Below are 20,658 nucleotides of genomic sequence, written 5' to 3'. Positions count from 1 at the left end.
GTCCCCTCCTATGAGTAAAGCAGGTGGGAATACTTCAGGATTTAAATGCAAGGAATCACATATGTGCATGAGCCACAGATCTACTGCTTTTTGCCCTTAATTGCTTCCTTTTCTGGTAATTGTACTGATGAACTGTCGAACCTTTAGAATTGCTCTCCTGCTCCAGACCCTGAGTCATCCACTAACTGGGAGACTGAGAAAGAACAACTCAAACCTGTAGGGTGACAATGATTCAAAACAAACACTCCTTCACATTGCTACTGCATTGCTGAACTTCTGTTTGTGTTCCAACCTATCATGCTCTGAGTTCACTTTTTTTAGTTCCCATTCGGTATTTTGTACTTATTATTACCATGTTAATAGAATCACATTTTTCTAGAGGAACGTTGTTTAGATGGTGCATTGAAACAACAGTGTATCCAGCTGGAAACATAATGAAAGGATTATCAGACTATAAAATTTCCTCTATTGCACTCCAACGCTCACAGAATCCTTTTACTCATTAACCCGGCTGTGTTTAAGTAACACGTTACCATGCATGAAGAAGCAGATGCGCAATGTGGAGCCCTTCAGCTGTTTCAATGATTTGGGTTATACATCAGTCAGAAAAGAATCGCCGCATTAACAATTAAATATCTGATGGCCGCGTTGCCGAACACGCTTGGTATAGGAGTGGTTTTGTTGTGTTTTATTTCAAAATGCGCTTGATGTCTAACCCAATTTTCTATTAAACTAATCAGAATCAAAGAACAAGATTTTGCAAGTACTCAGGTAATCAGTGCAGCTCTTCCTCTTTATTTCCTTCCTCCTTCCTCGGGGTGCTCTCTTATACTCCTGTGTTTTGTCTTCAGGAACTGATGTGCAGCTGTCGTTCTTCAGTATTTGCAGAGAATACCAAAACAGAAGTAATGGAAATGCACTGATGTTTTGTTGAGAAGAACAGTTTTGGGCCCAGACGTTTTTCACAGAGAGTAATCTGTTGTGACAGGCTTGCCTCTCAGGTAGCTCATGAGACCTGACCACATGGGGAAACCACAGTGGAAGGAAGAATTTTGTGCAGTGAGGTTTTAGTTTGTCAAAGGTCTTTATTTTTACGCAAAAGAAACAGCTACTGCAACACCAACTCTCACTGTGAATCCCTTTCTGTACAGCACCTACTGTAGGCTAATTGAAACGCATGTGAGAATGTGACTCTCACCCTTCACCAATTAGCCACATAATTACCTACAGGAATTCACCACACGTGAATCTACAGCACAGTATGTACAAGTGCTGGAGGCCTAAATGAGCTCTAGTCGCAAGTCGGCTGTAACTAATATACTGTACAGTACCACAATTGCTGGCCTGCCTCAACTGTGTTTCATTGTGTGTGTCCCAACCTGAATACCTACACTCATGTACTGTATAAATCGAATATATTAGAATGTACATAATTGTGATTTATGTAAGGGGGGGAACAGTTATCTGCACACAGTTATCTATGTAATGCATAACTATGACTTGGTGAAATGCACGTTTTCTCAGTAAATGTAAAAAAAACACACAGTAACGCGAGAATGCTACAAATGAAAATTTTTCAAGTGGTTTATTTTGATTGCTTGTAATAATGGAGCTTTTGCAGCCATTAAAGAACAAACTGTTTACACTGGTCGATCTTTTGAATGGTCGATCTACTGAAATCCTGGGGGTCTTCTAAACCAATTGGAAAGATGGAAAAACCCCAGGTTTTTGCCCTGCAGAGCTGGGCTGTTTACTTCAGTCTTGATCTCCCTGTGTTACATTTATAAATACAGACATTGTTCTAGTCACACATTACTGTTCTTGTTCAGATGACTGTATAAAATCAGACCAGAAAGTTCAAACCATTGGAGCGACTGGAAACAGTAATGATGCACAGAAATGATACACAGAATATCAGGTTGGTTTGAAAATCTGAAAAGATGTGAGTTCGTCTGGGCCAGCTTACTTGCAGAAACTCATAAGCAACTGAATCAGAAAAAGCAAAGCACAGCTACCCTTGTCTGATTTTTATTCAACTGCTGTCTCTTGCACTGAATGCCTTTTCATCAAATTTATCTCCAAAGGTTTGTGTTCGAAAAATGAGGATGTGAAGTCGATTATTGCGTGGATTTTTAAATGATCTGCAAGAAGCATTCCATATCATTAACTCGGCTAGGAAAACCTGTGTCTGCAGCTGGTAACAGAAAACAAACACACATATTTGTTTTTTGAATTGCATAATGAAGAAATTCAGGTTAGTCCACTTACATTTCACCTGGGAACTAATACAGTACATCAGACAGGTTCAAACTTAAATATTCCCATACGAGGCAAAAAAAAGCTCTGTCTATAATAGCTGTTTTATACACCAGTTCAGTTTCTGCATGACTAGTGAAGTATGTAATATTGATCAATCCAAACGATCCAAAGAAAAGGGATTCCTAAGCAAGTGACAGATGGAAGAAAAAAAGGAAAAAATAAAAATTAAAGACTGCTTTATGCAAATTAGTGGGCGATATTTTCTTACATTTTATAGCTACCACAAAATAAACATTACAGAGCTCAACATGTTAGTACTGGGGGTAGGACTGGAGTAATGTGGAGGTGTATGACATTAAAATTGTGGGTTTAAAGTGCAGGTGCAGGACTGCTGTTGTACACTTGAGCAAGGCACTTCATTCAGATTGCTTCAGTAAAAATGTCCAGCTGTATAAAGTTATTTTGATTAAAAGCATAAGCCAAATAAATTAATAATAATAAAAGCAGAACTAAACAAGTTAAACGTGGCAGAGTGTGTGCTCATTCACTGGAACATTTTGTTTCCTTGCCCTTAATCTACTTTTCTGGATTTTAGCTTGAAGTCAGCTCTTTTTTCGGTTGTGCATTACACAACAACAAACAACAGAAGAATGAGAAAGAACATGAAGTTGAGACTTGCTTGGGTAGAAACTTGAAAAGCTCACTCACCTGTAATTTGTAGCCTGCTACTTCAAATATATGTTTATATTCAGTTCTGTGGTTTTAAATGACAATTTCAGTGATCAGGCAAAATCACAGCTGAGAGTGTTATAAAACTCCATTTTCTAAGGACAGTTTGGACAGAATTCTGTTTTGCATTCTGCATTTTTCCCAGCAGTTCTTTTACAGTAGTTAAGTTCCATTTTCTTAGCACAAGCATGTCACACAAAAGGCCCAAAGGGCCAAATCTATCCCTCCAAGCTCATTTGTACAGCCCTTGTGGCAGATTCAAAGTCAAAGTCTCAGCTGGGATTCAATTCACTCCTTGTCCTGGGCTGTGCAGACCTCACACTAAACAGGTGTCCTTGTTGATGTTACCATAACACTCTAGTTTAACAAGGGTGTGTCTCTGCATGAAAAAAATGAGAATTTTAGAATTGACGAGAATTTACTAAATCTTGTCCTTCGGATGAGACGTAAAACCGAGGTCCTGACTCTCCGTGGTCATTAAAAATCCCGGGGCATTTCTTGAAAAGAGTAGGGGTGTCACCCTGGTGTCCTGGTCAAATTTCCCATTGGCCTTTACCAATCATGGCCTCCTAATAATCCCCATCTATGAATTGGCTTCATTACTCTGCTCTCCCCCCCACTGATAGCTGGTGTGTGGTGAGCATCTGGTGCACTATGGTTGCCATCGCATCATCCAGGTGGGGGCTGCACATTGGTGTTGGTGGGAGTCCCCATTACCTGTAAAGTGCTTTGAGTGGAGTGTCCAGTAAAGCCCTATATAAGTGTAAGCAATTATTATTATTATTATTATTATTATTATTATTATTGTTAATAAAAAAGCTGACACAATGAGACCCATAACCACTCTTCTTCTGAACTCCTCCAAATTTTGGCTCAAGCTCACCGACTGAACCACCACTGGTGGGATTTTTACGATTTTAAAAAGATACTTAGTAGTATACATACAGTAGTAATAAGACCCATGTTATTTGGGTATTCAAGAAAAGAAAAGAGATAAAGAATGTTGTATGTCTCAAGGGGACATTTTTATTTTTCTGTCTAAGTGAATAGAAATGTTGAGTCCTTTTGGCCTCATCACTGGATTAATGACAGGTAACCCTCAGTCGAGGTGTAGGCCTAGATGCAAATTCCTTGTGAAACTTCTGACCGGGAGATCTAAATGTTGGTGTTATATAACCTGTAGGGTTTCATAATGGGCCTAATTTATGACGACCAGGTTTGGGGGTTGAAATGTTGGGTCATCCCAATTATTAGAATCCTGTTTTAGAAACATTTCCTAATTAGCTGGCTCAGTGAATTTGTCCAGTTCAAGGATTTATTTCTAGGGCCAGAAGACAATTAATTTCGAGGCCCAACTATAGCCTTGCTACTACACTTTGGATCTGAAGCACAGTGTACAGTATTTTGCTATTGCTTGCTTTTTCTCTCCAGTGGGACATGGATCAGAGGACTGAAGATGATTATCACCGTCTTCCTATAAGTTGGGCCATTTCAATTATCCAAACAGATTGAAAACACAGATTTTTGTTACTTCTCAAGAACAGTATGCCTTAGATGTAAAATATTGTAAATACAGCTTTAGATGACTGAGAAGTGTCTCTTAGATTTTAGACAACGTTTGTGACACTTTATAGTAAAACACACTTCAAAGGAGAGAGGATGTTTGCTGAGGTCTGGGGTCCCTTGAGCAGAAACAATTGTAAAGTTCGCCTTAGTATACCTCCTGTAGGTAAATTGTGGATTAATGATTGGCAAGGAGCAGTACAGACACATATTATATAAGATCACATGAAAAACAGGAAAAGGGACAGGGAAAAAACAAGGAGAGGAGAGAGAGGAGTCCAGAGGAGTTGGGACTTGAAGCTTGCGCCAGGCAAGAGCTCCTACGTCGTGATCATCCATATACAGTAGAACCTGACTGGAGCTAAATATTTGAACCCTGTTAGAGAGAGCAGGCTTTTCTGTGTTTTTAGGGAACTTTGGTTTCCTGGGTATAAGATAATAATAATAATAATAATAATAATAATAATAATAATAATAATAATAATAATTGCTTACACTTATATAGCGCTTTTCTGGACACTCCACTCAAAGCGCTTTACAGGTAATGGGGACTCCCTTCCACCACAACCAATGTGCAGCATCCACCTGGATACCTCAGTTACAAACATCTTTCCTGATTAGGGTGTATTTTATGGATAGAGATCTAGGCTCCCATTTATTTTGTGGCATCCAGGGTGCAGGGACAGAGATTTAACTGCTTTTTATTTAGTTAGAAGGCAGCTCATCTCTTGTGTGGCCACTGTAGGCATATTAAGAGTTTAGTGCTTGGTAGCAGTCTGGCGTTTTCTGTGTAACCAGAATGTTAGGCCTCTGAAACGCCTTGTCTGTAAATACTGTATATAATAATAGTAATAATAATAATTAATAATAATAATAATAATAATAACAACTTTATTTATAGAGCACCTCTCATTCAAATAGCAGCTCAAAGTGCTCTGCAAACCAAACATAAAAATAAAATCTTACAATTGAAAGATATACATTCAGTTGTAAAAAAAAAACCCCAAAACTCGAACAAAAAAACCACAGTAATAAAGTAAAGCAACATAAATGTTAATTTATGCTTAAAAAGGAAAAAAAAAATTAGAAAGTTTAAAATTAGAAACGAATTTAACTAAAAGCTAAATTAAAAAGATATGTTTTCAAATGTTTTTTAAAACTAAGCTTTACTGCTTAATAACTAGTGGTAGCAGCTGTGTGTTGTATGTTTTGTGTCTTGTGTAGTTTATTGTAATTTATATTTGTTTTAACCAAGTGTGCCTGGATTATTACTCCTCTCAACAAAGCTGTGCCAGAGAGTAAAGAATTCACGTGCCTCTTTATACCAGCCGCTGGGGTATAGAAATCATGTACACGTTGGGGGTTATAAATAATTGTTTCACTGATTGACTAAACCGCTCAATCAATTCCTGATTTCACTAGTTTTGTAACCCCCAATTTGTAACAATATGAACCAGCAGATAAAATATTTCAGCTTTTAAAAAAAGGCCACAAGAATTTTTTTGTTTAAAAGTAAGTTTTGTTTTTCAGAAAAGTTCATTGTATCTATTTGACAAAATAAGGAATTATCCATTGAAAAATACTGTACCTTGTTTTGAAGCAGAAGAGAATGGAATAAATTTTGATTGAGATTCTGGGCACTGTCTGACAGGCATCACTCTCTGAGTACTCTGTTGGCTCTGTGCAGATGTGGTCCGGGAACTCACAGAACAGCAGACCTCTTGAAAATTTTGATTTATACTTTCCATTAGGGCCATGTCTCATGCACTCACAGCAAAAAATAAACTTTGGAGGTTGAATGAAATCGTCAATGAATATAACTTGTATAACCCTTTTTAAAATTGCAGCAAAAAGGAACAGTGAATTTCCTGGTGGAGTTTAAAAGAACATTAATAATAATTGCTTGCATTTATAAAGCTCTCCTCATCCCAAGAATGCTAAAGAAACTTACAGTACATATAAGGCCTACTTCATCCAGCAAACTGAAAAAGGAACATACAGTACAGTACAGTATCTACTGTCTATCTTGCACATTTTCAAAGTTGCAATATTACTGCTTAATTACTGTGCATTGTGGAAGGTATTAGATTAATTGCAGTCATGTATTAACCTAGCCTTGTACGCTGGACCAAAATGAATGTTAAAGCAAGTTAAGATGATTTGTATTAACAGCTGCGGCAACTAATTTCCTCCTATAAAGTTTTAAGAGTGGAAGTAGTAAACCTCTGACAACGTGCCAAAGCCCCTAAGATCATGAAATGAACCTCTGACATGTATCACATGTCCCTGTGTTGTACAAAGAGCTGGGGAGCCTTTTCTGTTGGTCTGCCCTTTCAGTTCTCAGACCCAATGCTGCATTGCCATACAGAATGCACTATATCAGTTACGAATCCAAGTCAGAAAGTAGAAGGATCCTATGCAGATGAGAGAGAGGGTCGAGGTAACAGTAAGAATACTGGAGTCTAATCCGAATTGTCAGGTGAGATCATGGTCAAAGAATGGAAAAACAAGGTCCAGATCCCAAGAAGTCGCTAACAAGAGGTTTTCAGAAAAATGGCAAGATAGGCGCTCTCGAGATGTGGAGCTAATACCGAGCATCGAGCAGAGAGGAATGAGGAATGTTGGATGAGATGGTTGGTTCAGGTGTATGGTCCTGATCTGAGGGGTCATGGATTCAAGCACTGAGGCTAAGGACCTGCACCTGTGGCTAGAAGGTTGCCGGTTCAAATCCTGTGGCTGGCAGAGGAATCCTACTCTGTTGAGCCCCTAAGCAAGGCCCTTAATACCAGCTGCTCCAGTGGCGCCGTATAAATGGCTGACCCTGTGCTCTGATCCCAAGCTTCTCTCTCCCTGTCTGTGTGCCTGTGTGTCTCATGGAGAGCAAGCTGGGGTATGTGAAAAGACAAATTCCTAATGCAAGAAATTGTATATGGCTAATAAAGTGTTCTTATCTTATCTTATAACCATAATGCCCGGTTAGCCTCTGGGTTCCACTTGCCAAGATTGGGTTCTTTGTGGTTTAGGGTCATGATGGAGCCCACGACAGCATTGAAATTTCAAATAAAGCCCCGCAGAAAATGACGAAGCCAAGGATCTGTTTCAGGTTGCGAGGGACCGGCCAGTCATTAATAGCTGAAACCTTAGAGGAGTCCATTTTTTACCCCAATTGGAGATATGATGTAGCCCAATATCGAGCTCAATAAAGACTGAAACTGCACAAGACTGACTCCCGACTGAGACTGAGAAAGTCAAGACTGACTTTCTCATTCTTTCTTGAGAAAGAATTTCTCACAACAACACTTAATTGCTGCCCCTGCTCGGGTGACCAACAGCGGCCATCATATGCCAGCTGTAGTGTTTTGGTCATATTTTGACCAATCAGTGTCGCTAGACTGGTCAGGTGACCACAGCCTGTAGGTCCTCCTCTAGCCCTTCAGGGGTATATACTGTATAGTGAAGTAGGGCCCCTACTATTCTTTGTCCTCTGCCACCACCCTGATACACATCTTAGGACACTGCAGGCAGATTTGGTCACCTACAGTTATTTTAAAGAATCTGCCCAGTATTCACAGCCATTGTTTAGCTTTATGGATGGGAGATCTCTTTTTAGGCTGATGATGGAAAAACTACTGGCCGACCAGCAGAAGAAATGTCTATGTCTTGCTGCTAAAATAAAATTGAACATAAATCTGAGGTAATACGAAATGAGAAACTGTGCTATAGCACAGTTCCTTCAGGAATGCAGGTCCTGAATACCAGTGGAATAACGCAGCTTATGACAGAATGAGGGCTAACCCTGCTGTCTTGGCTAAATTTCAATTCATGCTTGTTCAGTCTAGCCTTGCCTAAATCTTCCCCTCTGTTTACTTGGCAGAGTGAGTTCTCAGTTCTCCGCCTAATCTGCTGTGTACTAAGCTGCTGACACAGAATGACAGCTGTACCTCACCCAGGTGGTGCTGCGCTTCACTGGTGAAAGACGTGAGTCTGCCTTCTATGTGCAAGATGCCTTGGGACCCTTCTGGATGAAAAACACTGCAATTGAAAGTAACTCTTCCTCTTATCATCACTCATGTCCTGCTGGTTAGCCTGTAGGACTTTACAGGGACAGACACAATAACCAGTAGCGACGAGAAGACAATCTCTGATGACTCCCATCACACAAAAATGGCTTGCGTAACTGATTAAAAGACAGGAAAAACAACAAGGAATGAGCCACCCTGTTTAATATTTTACTTTTGATTCATAAGTTTTGCAATTCTGAACTTCTGAACAGCTCTGAACTGGCCGTTCTTTAACTTCATCAGGAATTTTTGCTGTCGGAAAAATGCAGGCACAGCTATATTTCTTTCATATTTAAGGCAGAATTTCATTAATTTCTTATTTATTTGGCTGACCCTTTTATCCAAAGTGGCTTACAGTTGTATGCATTTTTACATTGTGAAGTTTCACTGATGCGAGAAAGGAACTTTGCTGAAGGGTACAACAGCAGTTACCCCACCTGTGATCTGTGAACCCCACAACCTTCCAGTTACTAGCCCAGAGCTCCTAAGCACTACTTGTCCGTGCGGCTATCAGTGTTCAGATATTCAACACAGCAGGCTGAGAAGAATCGAGACTGTTATCTTTTATACAGAATGCTGCATTTAAAATCAGTACTTGATTTGAATTTTCTTTTAGGATGGATAGTTGATTGCTTCTTTTTGATGGGTAATTTGCATAGTGAAGAGGTAAGAAGTGGCTTTTTCAGGAGTGATGAAATGTGGAGAACAGTGAAAAAATCCTGCTTTTACAATATGAGGTGTCTCATCAACTTGTAAAATCTAATGAATATGAAACCATTAATCCTCAGACACAAGTCAGAAAGAACCTGATTTAGATTTATATGTACAGAATGAGTATGTATGGCCTTTTTCAGAGGAAGCCCGATATTTTTATATTTTTAAATGCATTCATTTTTTTACTTTTTCTAGGAAAATAGAAAAAATTGCATATGAAGAAGAAAATTGCATTAGGTTAACCCTGTGTCATCTTTTCTTGTTTATGATAACCAGTCCCTTAATTTGCAATTGCAGTGAAGTCTTATTTTCCAGTGAGATACTGGGATGCAGTGTTCAGAGTCATACAGTACCAGGAAAAAAAAAATTCCATTATATGGTAGTAACCCCGGTATATAGTAATTTCCTGAGTTATATCCATAAGCATTATCTACCCCATGTATGAATACATTTAATCTAAAGTGTTTATTAATATTTTAAAACTTTTAATTTATAAATAAGAATAAATTTATAGACAATACGCATTAAGGTAAACACATTGGTGACTACAATTGGCAGCAAGTGTTGGTGGAATTAAAGACAAAAGTTTTTAAATTTTATCCCCTAGCCACCAAATAATTTCAGTCACCCCAATATTCCGTAATTTTAGATGTTCTGTAATCACAGCTCCAGACTCCTTACTCATTTAACAATAAAGAGATTCACTTCCAAAGAAAACTGATTTGCTACTCAGGGCATTTCAACTCTGGACATCAACAGAGAATGTTACACATAGTGCATATGGAACAAAAAAGCCTGTGAAGTCCTTGAGAAACCCCTCATGAATTTTTATGTTCCAAACTCATGCCAGGCATCAAAGGAGCAGCAGTAGTTGTCCCCCTTCAGCATAAAAGTATCCATAGTGTATCATGTCCAATGATAGCAGTGCAACACAGCCATCAAATAACTTCTGAATCCTAATGGCTTCTGTCTTCTAGCCCATACATCAAAGCCATGCCACTTTAAAAAAATATAGTAGAACAGAAAGGGAGTTCAAAGGTAGAACAGCGTTCTTAAAAAAAATACACAGAGGAGAATCCATGCTGCAAGAAGAGAACAGGCATTGATTTTTTGGAAGTTAAAAAGAAACTTGAGTCATGAAACAGCCATTGTAGGACAATTTATTAAAATGTTACATTGTTTGCTTATTCTCTTCTGTCTAATTGTGTTTAGTTGCAAAGAGAGTAATAGAGAGTGACTCAATGCAGGAAGACAGTAATGAAAAAAATACTCAGATAAGCGAGACCCTTCAAGGTGTATTACCATGATGACTAGGTATGTGTGACAACTTTCAAGGCTTTTGTAACTAGTGCAAAATTTAATTATACTGTAATACTTTTTTATCTCCAAATAAGATTCTCTTAAAGTTTTGAATTTGCCTTTTAAAGTTTTTTTCTTGTTTTTGTCTTTGCAATTCCTAAAAGAGAATCAAGTTACAGTTCTCTTGTAAACCTTTACTAAAAATACCGTTAGGTGTCGGCACATGGCTGTTTGGTTTCGCTAGGATTAAGTGTTTGAGCAATCATATTCTCTCTGAGCAATGCGACGTCGGTTTGTGCAGTAGTGCAGTAGTGCAGTGAGCTAGTGCAGTGAGCTTTCAGTGTCCAAGCTAGGACAACTGAATAAATGAATTAGAGATGTAATTTAAGCTATATTGAATGGACACTTCGTTGGCTCTGCTTGATATTAATTAAAGACTGAAATTTTACATTTTGGTAATCCCTAGGACCATCACTGCTCTGACTATGTCCACAGAACATCCATCCACATATTAGGCATTAATTCACACATACTGTACATTGTATATATCATAGTCTAACAGAGATTTCACCGTGTTCTTCCAGGTAGAGACCAAAACTAACTACTGCATTCTAATTGAGTTTACTAAAAGCTTAGTGTGTAGCACCCCCACTCAGAAGCACAGTATTGACCGTAGCATACCAAGTGCACGTGAATTACTGCACCAAACTATGCCACATAATGCAACAGTCTCAGTTTGTACAGTCCTTGTTTTTATCTGTGTCAGGACTGGACTGTCCTCATTTCATTCCAGTGCTGACATAGAAAGATAATCTGCTTTTAATAAATAAAGGGATTATCATTTTCCCCCAGCTCTCCTGCTTTTGACGTTTAAATCTCCTGTGTATTTCCATTAAAAAAATCAATTTTAGTCTATTCCTTTTGCAGTTGAGCTTTACCTAAAAGGATCTATTCCCATGTCAAATATCAAGTAGAGAGAAATTATTCTGGTCATATCATGCACTGTAATTCTGAGTGATGTAGTTTAGATTGTGAACCACAATGAAAGACAGTTTCAAACACTATTAGTAAGATTTGATTGAAGGGCTAACAACTGTTAAATCTGATTCATTCACTAATCGTCTGAGGATAGGATTATTATAATTCTTGCACAACTGTACTACTGTACCTAAATCTTCCTTGGATTAAAAAAAATATTTCTTAGTAAGGACTGTATGCTCTGTTAGAGTAAATGCAGAAAAGGAAGACAGATGTTTTGAGTCAGAAAATTATTGGTATGATTTAAACAGGACATATGCTCTTGGCTGCTTAGAACTAGGCAGGAAGCACGTCACTCACCTTACATTGAATTGCATTTTTTCCCCCAAATAAAAATGTTACATTTTGTGCATTTCGAAAACAGATTGATAAATGAGCATTCCATTTTTCAAGATGAAAATAAAAATCTGGTGTTTTCATATGGTGTTTTTTTTTTATTGTGTTTCTGGAAGCATTCCTATACTAGAGCATTTTTGTAACTTTCCATTGCTGATGTACTAGAGAAATATGAAAAACAGTTCACAATTTATATGCAATGTGGTAATTAACATAACAAGTTTAAATTGTAATATGCCTGTCTTGCCCTCTGTTAGTGATTACTGCTCCGGTTACATTGCAAAGGGCATTGGCTACACACATGAAAAATATATCTTAAAAGACAATGTGACCTGTTCCTTAATTGCAATTTGAATGGTTGATTTGCTGGGACTGCTCTCTCCCACATCTCTTTGACTCGTTTATTCGAAGTGCTTGCAATTGGAGAGGCTGTTATCAAGGGAAATAAGAAGCTTTAGGTTTAATAATGAAGGACAAAGCTCATTTCCTGCCAATCACTGTGTGTTTAAATGTGTGTACGGTACTTTATGTGTGTTATTTTCCAGGGTCTACACCCCAGCTGTTTCCACTGCTGCCATCAATGAAACAACACTTTGGTTTGTCACAGTGGGGGGTCTGACGTTTCCTCCCCTGACGTTCATATTGTCAGACAGATTCCTTTCTAAGTGGGTCAAAGCCATACGTGGCAAGAAATGCCTTTTCTTTTTCACTCCGTATGTTTCTGTCTTACTAATTTGCTTGACCATTTTTGGAGTGTAGCCTGCAGACACCAGGCTAGCGACTCTTTAAATTCTGTGATTGCTCTGCAATCTTAAATACACCTTCAGTGTACAGTACGTCCAGGTGTCTAAAAAGTAAATCTCCTCAACTACCGTATACCTACTTGCATGTGGCCCTGATACAAAAGCATGATGAGATTACAATGCTGCAATACACAAGCAAACCTCAAGCCTAGGCCTATAGAGCCCAATTCCATCAGGCTTTGAAATCATCTTCAGTCAATGGCCGAATACCTTGGTATAGTACGTATATAATAATTATTAGTTTATATTATTATACAGTACTGACAAATGTTTTGGTACCCTTAATTGAAAACATTTTTACATTTTGTTTTGTTTACGCAACATTTTTATCAATAAAACATTTTCAATGTAAATTAACGCTAATTTATTACTGCTGGCATACAGCAGTAAAAAGTCTGGCGATGTAATGGAATTCAGACAGGAGACACAGAAATTTATCTTCGATTTGAATTACAGTGTGTGCCCCCTCCCTTCCCGCCAAGTAATTGGAACTTGTCACTGATAAAATTATTTTAATTTCACTGCATCAAGGAAGCCTAACTATGAAATACAAGATCATATGGTTATTACAGAATGTTTGAAAAACCTATTTAGAATCATTACACTGCTGTAAGTCTTGGTACTATCTACTTTTCTTTTCACTCAATATGTTTCATTCTCTATGCCGAAGCATGATTTCATGATGACCAATCGGTACTGCATCTTCAACGAAACCTCATAAAATAAGTTGTAAGTGTTAAAAGTAGCCTTCTACCTTTATGGATGTGAAAAGCAACAAATCATGTTAAAGATGAGGAACACCTAACAGTAATTCAATTTGAATTGGATTGATACATCTGCTGTATTAACTTTGACATCATTTCATATTGAAGCTCAAGCATTGATTCCCTGAATTATTGTGATCAGGTTTTGGAATATTCAGAAGAATGTGAGCTGCAGATTGCTAAATGAAAGCTTGATGTTTTCCCCATCCACACTGTATGAATAAAACGTCATGCCAGTTAGGTGCTCAGTAAACCTTTGATGCTCATAACATACAGTACAAATCAGGTGTAATTCCTGATTGTGTACTAGATGTCCAAGACTTTTGCATAGCGGTGTGCATGCCAGTTCAAAGGGGTTATTTAGAACGGGACTTACCTATATGAGCTCTGGTGCTCTGAGCACTCCACCAGTGTCAGTGTTGCTGAAATACTTACAATGAGTCCAGTTGACACAATCTTGAAAGTATATCTCTTCGAAAAGCAGCACATTGTCCCCTAAGACATACAGGGAATTGGATTCTATTTTCTATCAAGAAAAGATGAATCCTGTTGTTGAACTGACATTGCCATTCCCAGTACATACAATAAAAAAACCCATCTCTTTTGGTATTAAAATCTTGCAGAAGACAGCAATAGGAAAGCTGTAGAAAAACTCACACATCCTTGTTCCAAATGTATTTCTGCTCACCAAAATATTTTTATTTTGTGAATGGGTTTAAGGGTATGGTTAACAAGAAGTGTTACCATTGAGAGGTGTAATTGACCACTGTTGTTGTTTTGAATTTATTAAAATGTGTCCCCTAACTGAGTGAAGTTATGTGATGTATTCTGTACACAACAGGATGTTTAGACTTGAGTGCGTTATCCATTACTTTACTTTTTTTTATAATTTCGAAAGATGTTTTCCCTTTAATAATAATTGCTTATACTTATATAGCGCTTTTCTGGACACTCCACTCAAAGTGCCTACTCTTTTTCCAAGAAGCACCCTGGGATTTTTAGTGACCACAGAGAGTCAGGACCTTGGTTTTACATCTCATCCGAAGGACGGTGCCTGTTTACAGTATAGTGTCCCCATCACTATACTGGGGCATTAGGACCCACATGGACCGCAGGGTGAGTGCCCCCTCCTGGCCCCACTAACACATCTTCCATATCATAGGAGCTTAAGAAACCATTTAGCCATAATTCTGTCACTCCAGTGTTTTAAGGGTGGATGTCTCTCAATTTGCTTTCTTTGAGCTAGCTCACTAAAAACACTCATCAAACTTCATCATTTCATTATCCAGTATTAAAGGCATAGTTATCTACTGCATAAAATGTGGTGGGTAGAATGAAAAATAAGTATGAAAAGCTTATAATGCTGTTAAGTGTTAATGTGGTACCATATTATTTCCAACATAGAATTTAAATAGTGAAGTGTCCTCTATTTAATTATATGATTATACTGTACTTTACTGCCATAATGTTTTCAATTTTTTAGTATTTTCATATACTAAAGTATCTAAAACTGATACTATGTGAAGCAAACTATCTGAAAGAGATACAGTACTAACGTATCTTTCATTTGAAATTCAAAGGCAAATCCAAGGAATTTTCATCACCTTAAAACTAACACCTCAATTTCCCTTCAGGATCAATAAAGTATTATCTATCTAAATAAATTAAACAGTGGTTCTCTTCTGAGGTGATTTTGCCATTGAAATCCCCCCTATAAAGGATCTAATTCCAACAGAAAGCAGTTCTTTTTTGGGGTTCCAATTGAAACAGGTGTTCAGTGAAAAGTAAGATGAGGACTTTTAGAAACCATTGGAATGAACAAATCAAAACATTTCATGGATTTTTATGCACTCACTGTACACATTTACTGTATGGATTGTGAACTCTCTAATCTTCTGTCCAGATGTTTTATCTGTTTTAAGTGTTTCAGTCAATGTACAGTAATTCTCCCTTTCAGACCGCTGGGGAGGTTTTCCGATTTTAGAACTATATCTGGATTCAGATTACATGCATATTGAGAGTATTTATATAAATTGCTGTGGATTAGCATTTGCACGAAAGATTAAGAGAATGTTTGATGATACTAAGAAAACTGAAAACAAACTAGAAGAATTTACATCTTTATCCTCAGCCTCTAACAAATGCAGCAAAACCTGTATATGCTGGGTAAGAGCCAATATACTATTCTGAGCACACCAGAATCAATGAAGCTTATATCAAGCTCACATCAACAAATACTGCTTAAACCACAGTCGTGTGATGAGAGGGTTTTGCTGAAATTCGAGTATCTGTCACAAGGTGGAAGGGTAACACAGTAGTAAGCATGGCTGCCTCATGGAGTTGGGGTCCTGGCTTCAATAATTTCGGACCTGGGAATTTGTTTGTGCTCTCTGTATTTCTGTGGGTTTCCTCCGGGTGCTCCAGTTTCCTCCCACAATCCAAAGACATGCTGGAAAGTTAATGGGCTTCTGGGAAAACTGGCCCTGATGTGTGTGCTTTCCTGTGTCTCTGCCTTGCAATGCAATGCAATCCTTGCGCCAGTTGCTTGCTGGGATACTGTGGGCTCCAGCTCCTCTGTGACCCTGAATTGCATGGAGCAGTTAGAAAATGGATGAATATCACGAGTAAAGTCAAATGTTTCTTGGCTCAGTTTATCAATAATTTAATTAAAATAAAAGTTTAATTTGGCAGGAAACGGCAACTCTGTTTCAGTTATTAAGATGTGGACTCTTAACGGAAATCTGGGAGGTGCTACAAATCCACATTTTACATTTTCTCTGTCTTACACATAAATATCTTGAAGACTGAACATTCCTTTCAATTGTCTTTTCTGTTACCTCTCCCTCAACCCCAACTTCACCCTCATTTAACCCTCAAAGGTGAGGGGCTCTTGCCAACCTTGACCTTACAGTTGGAGAGTGAACGTCAGATATGACATTTTTAGGTAAAGGCTTTCCTTTAAATTTCGTCATCTTATCGCTAATTAGAATTTCACCAAAGTACTGAAGTACCTGGTGGGCACTGCTTTGGATACTCAAAGCCTCTTTTTTAAAATTGAAAATGGCATTCAACATCGCTTTGCTTGGTAGGCGACATCTGCCGTACCTGGAGGTAAACAAATATGATTTGAAGTGAGCTGCTAATTAGATTTTAGAGAAGCTGACACTGCGTTCATGAGAGGAAAAATAAGTAGCTGTGCATGTAAGCATGCGATGAACTTCCAGTATGGCAACCTCAAGCTGCACAGTAGCTTAAGTCCACAGAATGTACTGTAGGCCTGGATGTTGCAAGATGTTTATAGAAAGGTTCAGAGAGCAGCAATTGCATATAAAATAAATATCCAGTTGAGTGTCATTGAAATGTCCAGGCTAAACAGGATAAAGCAGTGTTCTTTTTTTCAACTTTACAGTTTTCAAGACTTTTGCCTTAGGTTTCCGTTCCTGCCTATGTGAGAAATAAGTACACCTGTACTGCGTGGCAATACTGCAGGTGTACATGTAGTTCTATCTTCCTCCAGTCAATCAGAATGCAGAGCACTGCCAGGTAAAGCAAACACGGTCAATGAAATATGGTCCCCAGCTGTCTTGTGCAGGACTTAATCAAATTTAGCCTTTATGGCATAAGCCAGAACCAGCAACTTTTTTTTTAATTTCATTTTTTTTTTCCTGGCAGAAACTGTCATTATTCTTTTGGATAACATTTCAATAAATGAAAAAAAAAACAACCGCAAAAGGTCATTAACAAAGATCACTTACAGTGTGTTTTCCAACGTCTTTCGGTTTCCAGTGTGGCTTCGTGTGTTGGAGGAGTGAATACTCCATGTGATAACGCCACTGTACTCTTGATCAGTGGTTTTCATTACTGCAAGCCAGATGGCATAAGCAGCGCGGGATCAATGATGAAGTGCTATAAAAAATCAAATTGGCTGCTGTTTTTTTTTTAAGATGTTTTACAGGAACCAGGAAAAGGAGCAACCGGAGACCAGTTTTAATGCATGGGGTCCATCTGCCTAAAGTGAGAAGAAATGGAAGAAAAAATAGCACAAAAATACCCATAACTTTATAATGGGATTGGTAGAACTACTACTGTATTATATAATGTATAGTATATGTATAATAATGTATAGTAATGAGATATTTAATGTAAAATACTGCATTAGTCATACTGTTGCAAGGTAATCTTGCCATCCCACTTTAAGATTTAATCTGGTGTCTGAACTGTTAGATAGCCGCAGATGCGATTCTTTGTCTAAATTCAGTCCATGAGGCAACAAGTATTTTCTGAATTGTGGATTTGAACCAAATATTTACTTAAAGGCTGAAACTTAACTTCCATCTTAGTCTGGTGGCTTTATTTTAAGACTCACAGCACCTGTAGGTTTAAATGATACTGTAGATGATTTCATATACAGTATGTGTTTCTATAAGTGTAAATAACAACACTCATGAACATCAATGTCATCTTCATTTATTTTACCAGATAAAGTAAATAAACATTTTCATTTCCAATGACAAACCTGGAGGCTACACACTTGGCAGGCGATTTTATTGGAGCAATTTGACTAAACTACTTTGCTCAAGGGTACAACAACATGGATTTAAACCCATATTGTTTGCGTTAAGAGCCCAAACTACTTCAGCACATTGCTGCCAAAGAGAAAACCATTTTTCCACCTTGCCAGAACTGTGAAGCAAAACTAGAACTGCCTTTGCAAACTAATTTTCTATCCTTTATAACTATTTGCTATTTGGTAATGACCTGTCAGCAGGATCAGGAAGCTACTGTACTTGGAGCTTTTTAAATTACAGTATATTTAGTATCGATGCTGCTTGTTTTGAAGGGGGGGGGGGGGACCTTATTACTTTTGGCAAAGGTGCTGTTTATTTCACTTGTTTGTAATCTAATGGGAATCTATTGTTAAAGAACTTGTTCTGATTAATGGGTGGACACATACAGTACTGTACAATGTGTGTCTGGAATGTATGAAAAATACAGAATATTTACAACAGTCCCAAGCTTACAGTGGTACCCTGTTTACTTGAGCAACATTTTAATTGATTATTTCAATTTCACAAAAAAATAAACCTGTCTGTTTCAGTGGCTTTTGCTACTTGTTATTATGGCTAGTTGTTCCAAGAGTCCTTTTGTGGCACATTGTGAGAGTTGTTTCATCCTGGTGATTAGGGATTTTTAGACTGTGCTCTGTAAAGCACCCCTTTCTAAATACATATGAATAAGGACCCCCCTACTTGAAATATAAACATTTCAACAATCATTCAAAAGTTGGGAGTCAACAGAAACCTGCTATGAGGGCTAGTCCCCTGTATGAGAGTTTTGATTTTACTCTAACACTTTGCCTCTCCCTGGTTAAACCATTCAGTTTTCTCAGTGTTCTGATATTATGCTAGATTTAGGAGTCATAATATGCTTCCCGTCAAATACATAATTCTTCTCAGAAAAATCTCCAGGCTGCATTCTATTATTGTCTTTGACAGAAAAGAAAAGCAAAAAAGCTGATCAACACTGATCACAGTGTTGTGAATTGATCACAATCCTCACCTATAAGGCTTACAGTACGTGACTTGAAACCTCAGTATTTATCTGACTTATCTTTCTACTGTTCACCTCGCAACCTTTGAGCAACAGACTGCGATCTTCTGTGCAATATGTCCTCCAAGCTTGTTTATTGTACATTTTATGAGTGATACTGTAGATCCTTCGCATGCAAAGCCCTGAATCTCTAGAATTCTATTATCAAAAATATCAAAGAGTCACCTACCTTGAGTGCATTAAAATCTGGACTCAAAACTTTCCTGTTCAGAAAAGCTTTTACTTAATTTTTGTCTGCTGAATTTACTAATTTTCTTTTATAACATTTTTTTAACACCTATTGAAAAGTGCTCTGAGAAGCTATTTTTACAGGGGGTACCGTACATAAAATAAAGTGTATTATTATTATTACTACATGTAAACACATTAATTTAATTTTCACAGATTCTCCCTGCTCCCATGATTTCTCACCACACATTGGATATACAGTAATGGAGTCCACCCACAAACACTTTGGTCAAATTTACCTATAGAGGTATGGCAAAACTTAAAGCGATTTTGTTAGCAATAAAAACACACCTTCAGAGTTTTAAACCTTTGTCTGAGTGCTGACTCATGGTCATTAAACAGATCGTTATTGACAATGATAGTGGCTGCGGCCATTGTACTCTTAACACAGACAAATCTGAAACCCCTTCCATCAGTCTTTGTGTGCCACAGAGATCTACAGTACATTACAGTACTGTTTTTGTTTTCTGCTACCAAATTTGACCTTTGGATTTTCATTATGTGAATGTAAACCTGAAAAAGGCACATCACGTTCTCAAGCTACAGTATAATAACAGTTTAAAATGAAAAAAAGTCTAAAAGAGTTTACAGTTTAAATTCTGTAATTAGAAAAAGATTGTCTCTCAGCATTGACTGGGATTCGAAACCGAGTGTTTTCTGGTGACAGCCCAAAAGCACCACACGCCCCGTTTAGCTTTTACAGCTCCACCTGGGGGTTTTACGAAGAACTGTAGTCACATTACTGAAAATTTCTAAAATGCTGCTCCTGCAGTCTATCGCTATATCTTGCATATGCTCAACTGCGAACGTCGGCAGTATCCCTCACACATTCTGAATGGCTTGATCTGTAAAACCTTCTTTTAAAGCAACGGATCACTGTCACACAACGGCCTAAGGAAGGCCAAAGTAGGTCCGTTTAATAACAGAATGGCTCCGCCACAAAAGCACTCAAGTAAAATAAATGCAGTTTATTTACAGTGCTCCCAGTCTCCAACACCAGAAAACAAAACCCCAAAATTAAACAAAACTAATTCTTCAAAGAAAAATCCTCCTTTTCTTATTGCTTTCTCTCTGTTTTCACTCACACTACCTGACATACTGTACCAACTACCAACTACCAACTACCAACTACCAACTACCAACTACCAACTACCAACTACCAACTACCAACTACCAACTACCAACTACCAACTACCAACTACCAACTACCAACTACCAACTACCAACTACCAACTACCAACTACCAACTACCAA

Source organism: Lepisosteus platostomus, chromosome 1 (assembly GCF_059453375.1).
Source record: "Lepisosteus platostomus isolate fLepPlt1 chromosome 1, fLepPlt1.hap1, whole genome shotgun sequence".
NCBI classification, from domain to species: domain Eukaryota; kingdom Metazoa; phylum Chordata; class Actinopteri; order Semionotiformes; family Lepisosteidae; genus Lepisosteus; species Lepisosteus platostomus.
This window is presented reverse-complemented; position numbering follows the sequence as displayed.